Source organism: Petromyzon marinus, chromosome 84 (assembly GCF_048934315.1).
Source record: "Petromyzon marinus isolate PM22_M1 ecotype Great Lakes invasive population chromosome 84, UKy_Petmar_22M1.pri1.0, whole genome shotgun sequence".
Taxonomy (NCBI): Eukaryota; Metazoa; Chordata; class Hyperoartia; order Petromyzontiformes; family Petromyzontidae; genus Petromyzon; species Petromyzon marinus.
This window is the reverse complement of record NC_133749.1, coordinates 2,322,247-2,337,346: the sequence shown is the minus strand read 5'-3', so window position 1 is coordinate 2,337,346 and position 15,100 is coordinate 2,322,247. Positions and strand designations below refer to the sequence as shown.

General features: G+C 49.0%; 1 protein-coding gene across 5 annotated transcripts in view; it reads right to left on the bottom strand.

Moving 5' to 3' along the window:
- The window catches only part of HIRA (histone cell cycle regulator), a 114,775-nt gene that overhangs the window by 4,659 nt on the left and 95,016 nt on the right, over positions 1-15,100 (bottom strand). For 4 of the 5 annotated variants that reach the window (XM_076057743.1, XM_076057741.1, XM_076057745.1 and 1 more), the window contains 6 exons: positions 14,842-15,003; positions 10,813-10,871; positions 10,291-10,399; positions 7,569-7,691; positions 4,742-6,968; positions 350-438 (listed from right to left, as the gene is read on the bottom strand). The gene's annotated coding sequence lies outside the window, so the exon portion shown is untranslated. Of the gene's footprint in view, positions 1-349; positions 439-4,741; positions 6,969-7,568; positions 7,692-7,733; positions 8,841-10,290; positions 10,400-10,812; positions 10,872-14,841; positions 15,004-15,100 lie in introns of those variants that run through there. The other variant, XM_076057742.1, reaches the window with a different exon arrangement.

The window sequence follows — 15,100 nt, the reverse complement described above, 5'->3', positions numbered from 1 at the left end:
GTGATGGTAGTGATGGTGATGATGGTGGTGATGGAGGTAATGGTGGTGATGGTGATGATGGTGGTGGTGATGTTGACGGTGGTGATGGTGGTGGTAGTGATGGTAGTGATGGTAGTGGTAGTGATGGTGATGATGGTGGTGGTGATGGTGGTGATGTTGACGGTGGTGGTGGTGATGGTGGTGATGGTGGTGGTGGTGATGGTAGTGATGGTGGTAATGATGATGGTGGTGATGATGATGGTGGTGGTGGTGATGTTGATGGTGGTGGTGGTGATGTTGACGGTAGTGATGGTAGTGGTAGTGATGGTAGTGATGGTGATGATGATGGTGGTGGTGATGCCATCCTCACCAAGATGTGTGTCTCCCAGGTGCTGCAGGAGCTGGGCTGGATGGGGCCCATGAGCTCTGTACAGACCTCCCTCAGACGGTTCTCCATACCTACAACATCAACAACATCACCATCACCAACATCACCACCATCAACATCATCAACATCATCACCACCACCATCAACATCATCACTATCAATAACATCAACATCAACAACAACATCACCACCATCATCATCATCACTATCATCATCATCAACAACAACATCAACAACATCATCACCATACAGACCTCCCTCAGACGGCTCTCCATACCTACAACATCAACAACATCACCATCACCAACATCACCACCATCAACATCATCAACATCATCACCACCACCATCAACATCATCACTATCAATAACATCAACATCACCATCAACATCACCATCACCAACATCACCATCATCATCATCATCACCATCATCACTATCATCATCACCATCATCATCACCACCATCATCACCATCAACATCATCACCATCATCATCACCACCATCATCACCACCATCAACATCATCACCATCACCACCATCAACATAACCATCATCACCATCATCACCACCATCAACATCACCATCATCACCATCAACATCACCATCATCATCATGTATAGTGTATAGTGTAGTGTATAGTAGTGTAGTGCATAGTGTAGTGTATAGTGCTGTAGTGTATAGTATAGTAGTGTATAGCATAGTAGTGTATAGTAGTGTATAGTGTAGTGTATAGTAGTGTAGAGTATAGTAGTGTATAGTGTAGTAGTGTATAGTATAGTAGTGTATAGTAGTGTAGTGTATAGTGTATAGTAGTGTATAGTATAGTAGTGTATAGTGTAAAGTATAGTAGTGTATAGTGTAGTGTATAGTGTAGTGTATTTACCCTCCTGAGCGAGGTATCTGGTGTAGGCAGTGAGCCAGTGGCGATATTGTAGTGTATAGTAGTGTATAGTGTATAGTAGTGTATAGTGTATAGTAGTGTATAGTGTAGTGTATTTACCCTCCTGAGCGAGGTATCTGGTGTAGGCAGTGAGCCAGTGGCGATATTGTAGTGTATAGTATAGTAGTGTATAGTGTAGTGTATAGTGTAGTGTATAGTAGTGTATAGTGTAGTGTATAGTGTATAGTATAGTAGTGTATAGTATAGTAGTGTATAGTGTATAGTAGTGTATAGTGTATAGTAGTGTATAGTGTATAGTAGTGTATAGTGTATAGTAGTGTATAGTGTAGTGTATTTACACTCCTGAGCGAGGTATCTGGTGTAGGCAGTGAGCCAGTGGCGATATTGTAGTGTATAGTATAGTAGTGTATAGTGTAGTGTAAAGTGTAGTGTATAGTAGTGTATAGTGTAGTGTATTTACCCTCCTGAGCGAGGTATCTGGTGTAGGCAGTGAGCCAGTGGCGATATTGTAGTGTATAGTATAGTAGTGTATAGTAGTGTATAGTGTATAGTAGTGTATTGTATAGTGTAGTGTATAGTGTATAGTAGTGTATAGTGTAGTGTATTTACCCTCCTGAGCGAGGTATCTGGTGTAGGCAGTGAGCCAGTGGCGATATTGTAGTGTATAGTATAGTAGTGTATAGTGTAGTGTAAAGTGTAGTGTATAGTAGTGTATAGTGTAGTGTATTTACCCTCCTGAGCGAGGTATCTGGTGTAGGCAGTGAGCCAGTGGCGATATTGTAGTGTATAGTATAGTAGTGTATAGTAGTGTATAGTGTATAGTAGTGTATAGTGTATAGTAGTGTATAGTGTATAGTAGTGTATAGTGTAGTGTATTTACCCTCCTGAGCGAGGTATCTGGTGTAGGCAGTGAGCCAGTGGCGATATTGTAGTGTATAGTATAGTAGTGTATAGTGTATAGTAGTGTATAGTATAGTAGTGTATAGTATAGTAGTGTATAGTGTATAGTAGTGTATAGTATAGTAGTGTATAGTATAGTAGTGTATAGTGTATAGTAGTGTATAGTGTATAGTAGTGTATAGGGTAGTGTATTTACCCTCCTGAGCGAGGTATCTGGTGTAGGCAGTGAGCCAGTGGCGATATTGTAGTGTATAGTATAGTAGTGTATAGTAGTGTATAGTGTAGTGTATAGTAGTGTATAGTGTAGTGTATTTACCCTCCTGAGCGAGGTATCTGGTGTAGGCAGTGAGCCAGTGGCGATATTGTAGTGTATAGTATAGTAGTGTATAGTAGTGTATAGTGTATAGTAGTGTATAGTGTATAGTAGTGTATAGTGTATAGTAGTGTATAGTGTATAGTAGTGTATAGTGTAGTGTATTTACCCTCCTGAGCGAGGTATCTGGTGTAGGCAGTGAGCCAGTGGCGATATTGTAGTGTATAGTATAGTAGTGTATAGTGTATAGTAGTGTATAGTATAGTAGTGTATAGTGTATAGTAGTGTATAGTATAGTAGTGTATAGTATAGTAGTGTATAGTGTATAGTAGTGTATAGTGTATAGTAGTGTATAGTGTAGTGTATTTACCCTCCTGAGCGAGGTATCTGGTGTAGGCAGTGAGCCAGTGGCGATATTGTAGTGTATAGTATAGTAGTGTATAGTAGTGTATAGTGTATAGTAGTGTATTGTATAGTGTAGTGTATAGTGTATAGTAGTGTATAGTGTAGTGTATTTACCCTCCTGAGCGAGGTATCTGGTGTAGGCAGTGAGCCAGTGGCGATATTGTAGTGTATAGTATAGTAGTGTATAGTGTAGTGTAAAGTGTAGTGTATAGTAGTGTATAGTGTAGTGTATTTACCCTCCTGAGCGAGGTATCTGGTGTAGGCAGTGAGCCAGTGGCGATATTGTAGTGTATAGTAGTGTATAGTGTATAGTAGTGTATAGTGTATAGTAGTGTATAGTGTAGTGTATTTACCCTCCTGAGCGAGGTATCTGGTGTAGGCAGTGAGCCAGTGGCGATATTGTAGTGTATAGTATAGTAGTGTATAGTAGTGTATAGTATAGTAGTGTATAGTATAGTAGTGTATAGTGTATAGTAGTGTATAGTATAGTAGTGTATAGTATAGTAGTGTATAGTGTATAGTAGTGTATAGTGTATAGTAGTGTATAGTGTAGTGTATTTACCCTCCTGAGCGAGGTATCTGGTGTAGGCAGTGAGCCAGTGGCGATATTGTAGTGTATAGTATAGTAGTGTATAGTGTAGTGTAAAGTGTAGTGTATAGTAGTGTATAGTGTAGTGTATTTACCCTCCTGAGCGAGGTATCTGGTGTAGGCAGTGAGCCAGTGGCGATATTGTAGTGTATAGTATAGTAGTGTATAGTAGTGTATAGTGTATAGTAGTGTATAGTGTATAGTAGTGTATAGTGTATAGTAGTGTATAGTGTAGTGTATTTACCCTCCTGAGCGAGGTATCTGGTGTAGGCAGTGAGCCAGTGGCGATATTGTAGTGTATAGTATAGTAGTGTATAGTGTATAGTAGTGTATAGTATAGTAGTGTATAGTATAGTAGTGTATAGTGTATAGTAGTGTATAGTATAGTAGTGTATAGTATAGTAGTGTATAGTGTATAGTAGTGTATAGTGTATAGTAGTGTATAGGGTAGTGTATTTACCCTCCTGAGCGAGGTATCTGGTGTAGGCAGTGAGCCAGTGGCGATATTGTAGTGTACAGTATAGTAGTGTATAGTAGTGTATAGTGTAGTGTATAGTAGTGTATAGTGTAGTGTATTTACCCTCCTGAGCGAGGTATCTGGTGTAGGCAGTGAGCCAGTGGCGATATTGTAGTGTATAGTATAGTAGTGTATAGTAGTGTATAGTGTATAGTAGTGTATAGTGTATAGTAGTGTATAGTGTATGGTAGTGTATAGGGTAGTGTATTTACCCTCCTGAGCGAGGTATCTGGTGTAGGCAGTGAGCCAGTGGCGATATTGTAGTGTACAGTATAGTAGTGTATAGTAGTGTATAGTGTAGTGTATAGTAGTGTATAGTGTAGTGTATTTACCCTCCTGAGCGAGGTATCTGGTGTAGGCAGTGAGCCAGTGGCGATATTGTAGTGTATAGTATAGTAGTGTATAGTGTATAGTAGTGTATAGTGTATAGTAGTGTATAGTGTATAGTAGTGTATAGTGTAGTGTATTTACCCTCCTGAGCGAGGTATCTGGTGTAGGCAGTGAGCCAGTGGCGATATTGTAGTGTATAGTGTATAGTAGTGTATAGTATATAGTAGTGTATAGTGTAGTGTATAGTGTAGTGTATTTACCCTCCTGAGCGAGGTATCTGGTGTAGGCAGTGAGCCAGTGGCGATATTGTAGTGTATAGTATAGTAGTGTATAGTGTATAGTAGTGTATAGTATAGTAGTGTATAGTGTAGTGTATAGTATAGTAGTGTATAGTAGTGTATAGTGTAGTGTATTTACCCTCCTGAGCGAGGTATCTGGTGTAGGCAGTGAGCCAGTGGCGATATTCCCCCGGCGAGCCCAGCGACAAGGCCGCTGCCGTCTGAGCCTCCAGCTGAGCCACAGAACAGCTGCGCTGCAAGCTAGGAGACACGGCGGAGACACGCAGAGCCTGGCGTGCACCGCTAGAGACACGGAGACACACAGAGACACGGGGTGAGACACACAGACACACACAGACACACACAGACACACACAGAGACACACAGAGACACGGGGTGAGACACACACACACAGACACACACACAGCTGCGCTGCAAGCTAGGAGACACGGCGGAGACACGCAGAGCCTGGCGTGCACCGCTAGAGACACGGAGACACACAGAGACACGGGGTGAGACACACAGACACACACAGACACACACAGACACACACAGAGACACACAGAGACACGGGGTGAGACACACACACACAGACACACACACAGCTGCGCTGCAAGCTAGGAGACACGGCGGAGACACGCAGAGCCTGGCGTGCACCGCTAGAGACACGGAGACACACAGAGACACGGGGTGAGACACACAGACACACACAGACACACACAGAGACACGGGGTGAGACACAGACACACAGAGACACACACAGAGACACACACACATAGAAACACACAAACACACACAGAGACACGCAGACAGCTGCGCTGCAAGCTAGGAGACACGGCGGAGACACGCAGAGCCTGGCGTGCACCGCTAGAGACACGGAGACACACAGAGACACGGGGTGAGACACACAGACACGGGGTGAGACACAGACACACAAAGACACACACAGACACACACACACACAGAGACACACAGACACACACAGAGACACACAGACAGCTGCGCTGCAAGCTAGGAGACACGGCGGAGACACGCAGAGCCTGGCGTGCACCGCTAGAGACACGGAGACACACAGAGACACGGGGTGAGACACACAGACACGGGGTGAGACACATACAGAGACACGGGGTGAGACACACAGACACGGGGTGAGACACAGACACACACAGAGACACACAGAGACACACAGAGACACGGGGTGAGACACACAGACACACAGAGACACACACAGAGACACACAGAGACACACACACAGACACACACAGACACACAGAGACACACACAGAGACACACACACACATAGAGACACACAGAGACACACACAGAGACACACAGACAGCTGCGCTGCAAGCTAGGAGACACGGCGGAGACACGCAGAGCCTGGCGTGCACCGCTAGAGACACGGAGACACACAGAGACACGGGGTGAGACACACAGACACGGGGTGAGACACAGACACACACAGACACACACAGAGACACACACACACAGACACACACACAGCTGCGCTGCAAGCTAGGAGACACGCAGAGCCTAGCGTGCACCGCTAGAGACACGGAGACACACAGAGACACGGGGTGAGACACGGGGTGAGACACAGACACAGACACACAGAGACACACACAGAGACACACACATAGAGACACACAGACACACACAGAGACACACAGACACACACAGAGACACACAGACAGCTGCGCTGCAAGCTAGGAGACACGCAGAGCCTGGCGTGCACCGCTAGAGACACGGAGACACACAGAGTCACGGGGTGAGACACACAGAGACACACAGACACACACAGACACACACAGAGACACGGGGTGAGACACACACACACAGACACAAACAGAGACACACAGAGACACGGGCTGAGACACACACACACAGACACACACACAGCTGCGCTGCAAGCTAGGAGACATGCAGAGCCTAGCGTGCACCGCTAGAGACACGGAGACACACAGAGACACGGGGTGAGACACGGGGTGAGACACAGACACACAGAGACACACACAGAGACACACACACAGAGACACACAGACACACACAGAGACACACAGACAGCTGCGCTGCAAGCTAGGAGACACGGTGGAGACACGCAGAGCCTGGCGTGCACCGCTAGAGACACGGAGACACACAGAGACACGGGGTGAGACACACAGACACACACAGACACACACAGACACACACACAGAGACACGGGGTGAGACACACAGACACGGGGTGAGACACAGACACACACAGACACACACAGAGACACACAGAGACACGAGGTGAGACACACAGAGACACACACACAGACACACAGACAGCTGCGCTGCAAGCTAGGAGACACGGCGGAGACACGCAGAGCCTGGCGTGCACCGCTAGAGACACGGAGACACACAGAGACACGGGGTGAGACACACAGACACACAGAGACACATACAGAGACACGGGGTGAGACACACAGAGACACACAGAGACACACACTACACACACACTACACACACTACACACACACAGACACACACACCACACACACACTACACACACACCACACACTACACACACACACACAGACACACACAGACACACACACCTACAAACACACACACACACACTACACACACACTACACAGACACACACACAGACACACACACACACTACACACACACTACACACACACACACACTACACACACACTACACACACACTACACACACACACTACACACACACACTACACACACAGTGACACACACACACACACTACACACTACACACACACACACTACACACACAGTGACACACACACACACACTACACACACTACACACACACACTACACACACAGTGACACACTACACACACTACACACACTACACACACACTACACACACTACACACACACACTACACACACAGTGACACACACACACACAGTGACACACACTACACACACACTACACACACACAGTCACGTGCCTGTGTGCGCGAGTCTGCAGGGCGGCGAGTGGGCCTGAGCAGTGCAGTGCATTCTGGGAGGCGAGGCAACCCCGGAGGTCGGAGCACAGGGGCAGCACATCGTGGCGGTCACAGATCAACGTCCTGTAAACAACAACAACTACAACTATACAACAACTATACAACAACAACAACTAAACAACAACAACTAAACAACAACAACCACAACATCAACAACAACTAAACAACAACATCATCCACCACTCCTAGCACAGGGGCAGCACATCGTGGCGGTCACAGATCAACGTCCTGTAAACAACAACAACAACTACAACAACAACTACAACAACTATACAACAACTATACAACAACAACTATACAACTAAACAACAACAACTACAACTATACAACAACAACTATACAACAACTAAACAACAACAACTAGAACTAAACAACAACAACTACTATACAACAACAACTAAACAACAACTAAACAACATCATTCACCACTCCTAGCACAGGGGCAGCACATCGTGGCGGTCACAGATCAACGTCCTGTAAACAACAACAACAACTACAACAACAACTACAACAACTATACAACAACTATACAACAACAACTATACAACTAAACAACAACAACTACAACTATACAACAACAACTATACAACAACTAAACAACAACAACTAGAACTAAACAACAACAACTACTATACAACAACAACTAAACAACAACTAAACAACATCATTCACCACTCCTAGCACAGGGGCAGCACATCGTGGCGGTCACAGATCAACGTCCTGTAAACAACAACAACAACTACAACAACAACTACAACAACTATACAACAACTATACAACAACAACTATACAACTAAACAACAACAACTACAACTATACAACAACAACTATACAACAACTAAACAACAACAACTAGAACTAAACAACAACAACTACTATACAACAACAACTAAACAACAACTAAACAACATCATTCACCACTCCTAGCACAGGGGCAGCACATCGTGGCGGTCACAGATCAACGTCCTGTAAACAACAACAACAACTACAACAACAACTACAACAACTATACAACAACTATACAACAACAACTATACAACTAAACAACAACAACTACAACTATACAACAACAACTATACAACAACTAAACAACAACAACTAGAACTAAACAACAACAACTACTATACAACAACAACTAAACAACAACTAAACAACATCATTCACCACTCCTAGCACAGGGGCAGCACATCGTGGCGGTCACAGATCAACGTCCTGTAAACAACAACAACAACAACTATACAACAACTATACAACAACAACTAAACAACAACAACTACAACTATACAACAACTAAACAACAACAACTAAACAACAACAACCACAACATCAACAACAACTAAACAACAACAACCACAACAACAACAACTATACAACAACTATACAACAACAACAACTAAACAACAACAACTACACAACAACAACTACAACAACTAAACAACAACAACTAAACAACAACAACTACACAACAACAACTACAACAACTAAACAACAACAACTACAACAACAACTAAACAACAACAACTACACAACAACAACTAAACAACAACAACTACAACAACAACTAAACAACAACAACTACACAACAACTAAACAACAACAACTAAACAACAACAACTACAACAACAACTAAACAACAACAACCACAACAACTAAAGAACAACTAAACAACAACAACTACAACAACAACCCTCACCCTCACCACCACTCTCACCACCCTCACCACCCTCACCACCACCACCACCCTCACCACCACCACCCTCACCACCACCACCCTCACCACCACCACCCTCACCACCACCACCCTCACCACCACCCTCACCACCACCACTCTCACCACCACCCTCACCACCACCCTCACCACCACCCTCACCACCACCCTCACCAGCAGTGCAGGCTGCTGCTGTAGCAGTACCACCCTCACCACCCTCACCACCACTCACCACCACCCTCACCACCACCACCCTCACCACCACCCTCACCACCCTCACCACCACCCTCACCACCACCCTCACCACCACTCACCACCACCCTCACCACCACCCTCACCACCACCCTCACCACCACCACCACCACTCACCACCACCCTCACCACCACCCTCACCACCACCCTCACCACCACCCTTCACCACCACCCTCACCACCACCCTCACCACCACCCTCACCACCACCCTTCACCACCACCCTCACCACCACCCTCACCACCACCCTCACCACCACCCTTCACCACCACCCTTCACCACCACTCTCACCACCACCCTCACCACCACCCTCACCACCCTCACCACCACCCTCACCAGCAGTGCAGGCTGCTGCTGTAGCAGTAGCACCCTCACCACCCCTCACCACCACCCTCACCACCACCCTCACCACCACCCTCACCACCACTCACCACCACCATCACCAGCAGTGCAGGCTGCTGCTGTAGCAGTAGCACCCTCACCACCCCTCACCACCACCCTCACCACCACCCTCACCACCCCCACCACCACCCTCACCACCCCCACCACCACCCTCACCACCACCCTCACCACCACCCTCACCACCCTCACCACCACCCTCACCACCACCCTCACCACCACCCTCACCCTCACCACCCTCACCACCCCTCACCACCACCCTCACCACCACCCTCACCACTCTCACCACTCACCACCACCCTCACCAGCAGTGCAGGCTGCTGCTGTAGCAGTAGGTGCGTCCGTTGCTCAGGGACACCACGGGGCGACCCTCCGGGGTCAAAGTGCAGCCCCCAGCAGCCAGAGACTCCCCTCCTGGGGGGGTGACATCACTTCCTGTGTGACATCTCTTCCTGTCTGTCACCACTTCCTGTGTATCTGCAATCACTTCCTGTATGACATCACTTCCTGTGTCTGTGATCACTTGCTGTATGACATCACTTCCTGTCTGCGATCACTTAGGTGCTATAGCTTGCTGTCACCACATCCTGTAACATCACTTCCTGTGTCTGATTACTCCGTGACATCATTTCCTGCAGATGCCATCACTTCCTGTGGGGCATCACTTCCTGTGTCTGTCACCACTTCCTCTCTGCTTGTGTGACATCACTTCCGGTGTAGCATCACTTCCGGTGTGGCCTCATCACTTCCTGCGTGTGCGACGCCTCTTCCCGCGTGTGTGACGTCACTTCCTGTGTGTGCGACGTCACTTCCTTCGTGCGCGTTACCGTGCATGATGGGAGCCATCGATCGGTTGTCCACGATGACGCGGCCGCTCTTGAGGTCCCTGAGTGGAGGAGGGGATGGGGAGGAGTCACGCCCACACCTCACCCACGCCCACGCCTCACCCACGCCCACACCTCGCTCACGAGCCACGCCCACACCTCGCCCGCTAGCCACGCCCACACCTCGCCCACGCCTCGACCACGAGCCACGCCCACACCTCGCCCGCTAGCCACGCCTCACCCACGAGCCACGCCCACACCTCACCCGCGAGCCACGCCCACACCTCACCCGTTAGCCACACCCACACCTCACCCGCGAGCCATGCCCACACCTCGCCCACACCTCGCCCACACCTCACCCGCGAGCCACGCCCACACCTCACCCGTTAGCCACACCCACACCTCACCCGCGAGCCATGCCCACACCTCGCCCACACCTCGCCCACACCTCACCCGCGAGCCACGCCCACACCTCGCCCACACCTCACCTACGAGCCACGCCCACACCTCACCCACGAGCCACGCCCACACCTCACCCGCGAGCCACGCCCACACCTCGCCCACGCCCACACCTTGCCCGCTAGCCACGCCCACACCTCACCCACGAGCCACGCCCACACCCCACCCACGAGCCACGCCCACACCCCACCCACTAGCCACGCCCACACCAGTGAGCCTCATGAGACTTCACGCAGCTCACGAACTTCATCACTATGAACCCAACCACCCTGACCATCTTAACCACCCTGACCATCTTAACCACCCTGACCATCTTAACCACCCTGACCATCTTAACCACGCTGACCATCTTAACCACCCTGACCATCTTAACCACCCTGACCATCTTAACCACGCTGACCATCTTAACCACCCTGACCATCTTAACCACCCTGACCATCTTAACCACGCTGACCATCTTAACCACCCTGACCATCTTAACCACCCTGACCATCTTAACCACCCTGACCATCTTAACCACGCTGACCATCTTAACCACGCTGACCATCTTAACCACGCTGACCATCTTAACCACCCTGACCATCTTAACCACCCTGACCATCTTAACCACCCTGACCATCTTAACCACCCTGACCATCTTAACTACCCTGACCATCTTAACCACCCTGACCATCTTAACCACGCTGACCATCTTAACCACCCTGACCATCTTAACCACGCTGACCATCTTAACCACCCTGACCATCTTAACCATGCTGACCATCTTAACCACGCTGACCATCTTAACCACCCTGACCATCTTAACCACGCTGATCATCTTAACCACCCTGACCATCTCATCCAGGCTGGCCATCTCATCCACGCTGACCATCTTAACCACGCTGACCATCTTAACCACGCTGATCATCTTAACCACGCTGATCATCTTAACCACCCTGACCATCTTAACCACCCTGACCATCTTAACCACGCTGACCATCTTAACCACGCTGACCATCTTAACCAACCTGACCATCTTAACCACCCTGACCATCTTAACCACCCTGACCATCTTAACCACGCTGACCATCTTAACCACCCTGACCATCTTAACCACGCTGACCATCTTAACCACGCTGACCATCTTAACCACGCTGACCATCTTAACCACCCTGACCATCTTAACCACCCTGACCATCTTAACCACCCTGACCATCTTAACCACGCTGACCATCTTAACCACCCTGACCATCTTAACCACGCTGACCATCTTAACCACCCTGACCATCTTAACCACGCTGACCATCTTAACCACGCTGACCATCTTAACCACGCTGACCATCCTAACCACGCTGACAATCCTAACCACGCTGACCATCTTAACCACCCTGACCATCTTAACCACCCTGACCATCTTAACCACCCTGACCATCTTAACCACCCTGACCATCTTAACCACCCTGACCATCTTAACCACCCTGACCATCTTAACCACCCTGACCATCTTAACCACCCTGACCATCTTAACCACCCTGACCATCTTAACCACGCTGACCATCTTAACCACCCTGACCATCTTAACCACCCTGACCATCTTAACCACGCTGACCATCTTAACCACGCTGACCATCTTAACCACCCTGACCATCTTAACCACGCTGACCATCTTAACCACCCTGACCATCTTAACCACCCTGACCATCTTAACCACGCTGACCATCTTAACCACGCTGACCATCTTAACCACCCTGACCATCTTAACCACGCTGACCATCTTAACCACCCTGACCATCTTAACCACGCTGACCATCTTAACCACCCTGACCATCTTAACCACCCTGACCATCTTAACCACGCTGACCATCTTAACTACGCTGACCATCTTAACCACGCTGACCATCTTAACCACGCTGACCATCTTAACCACCCTGACCATCTTAACCACGCTGACCATCTTAACCACGCTGACCATCTTTACCACCCTGACCATCTTAACCACCCTGACCATCTTAACCACCCTGACCATCTTAACCACCCTGACCATCTTAACCACGCTGACCATCTTAACCACCCTGAACATCTTAACCACCCTGACCATCTTAACCACCCTGACCATCTTAACCACCCTGACCATCTTAACCACGCTGACCATCTTAACCACGCTGACCATCTTAACCACGCTGACCATCTTAACCACCCTGACCATCTTAACCACCCTGACCATCTTAACCACGCTGACCATCTTAACCACGCTGACCATCTTAACCACCCTGACCATCTTAACCACGCTGACCATCTTAACCACGCTGACCATCTTAACCACCCTGACCATCTTAACCACCCTGACCATCTTAACCACGCTGACCATCTTAACCACGCTGACCATCTTAACCACCCTGACCATCTTAACCACGCTGACCATCTTAACCACGCTGACCATCTTTACCACCCTGACCATCTTAACCACCCTGACCATCTTAACCACCCTGACCATCTTAACCACGCTGACCATCTTAACCACCCTGAACATCTTAACCACCCTGACCATCTTAACCACCCTGACCATCTTAACCACCCTGACCATCTTAACCACGCTGACCATCTTAACCACCCTGACCATCTTAACCACGCTGACCATCTTAACCACCCTGACCATCCTAACCACCCTGACCATCTTAACCACCCTGACCATCTTAACCACCCTGACCATCTTAACCACGCTGACCATCTTAACTACGCTGACCATCTTAACCACGCTGACCATCTTAACCACGCTGACCATCTTAACCACCCTGACCATCTTAACCACGCTGACCATCTTAACCACGCTGACCATCTTAACCATGCTGACCATCTTAACCACCCTGACCATCTTAACCACCCTGACCATCTTAACCACCCTGACCATCTTAACCACCCTGACCATCTTAACCACCCTGACCATCTTAACCACGCTGACCATCTTAACCATGCTGACCATCTTAACCACCCTGACCATCTTTACCACCCTGACCATCTTAACCACCCTGACCATCTTAACCACCCTGACCATCTTAACCACCCTGACCATCTTAACCACGCTGACCATCTTAACCACCCTGAACATCTTAACCACCCTGACCATCTTAACCACCCTGACCATCTTAACCACCCTGACCATCTTAACCACGCTGACCATCTTAACCACGCTGACCATCTTAACCACGCTGACCATCTTAACCACCCTGACCATCTTAACCACCCTGACCATCTTAACCACGCTGACCATCTTAACCATCTTAACCACGCTGACGAGGTGGGGTGAGCGGTCGGGTGAGCAGTGGGGTGAGGGGTGGGGTGAGCGGTGGGGTGAGCGGTGGGGTGAGCGGTGGGGTGAGCGGTGGAGTGAGCGGTGGGGTGAGCGGTGGGGTGAGCGGTGGGGTGAGGGGTGGGGTGAGGGGTGAGCGGTGGGGTGAGCAGTGGGGTGAGCGGTGGAGTGAGCGGTGGGGTGAGCGGTGGGGTGAGCGGTGGGGTGAGCGGTGGGGCGAGCGGCTGAGCGGTGGGGTGAGCGGCGGGGTGAGCGGTGGGGTGAGCGGCTGAGCGGTGGGCGCTCACCAGACAGAGACGCAGGCGGTGGTGGTGATGGCCATGGTGAGCCAAGCGTTGCTGGTGAGCGCCGCTGGTGAGGCGGTGAGGACCAGCGGTGGACACACACGGCGCCCGCATGGCGAGAAGGCCAGGAGCGTGCGGTCCTCGCTCACCACGCTCACCACCTCGCTGCTCACCACACACACACACACAGTCACTCACCACCTCGCTGCTCACCACACACACACACACAGTCACTCACTCACCACACTCACACACAGTCACT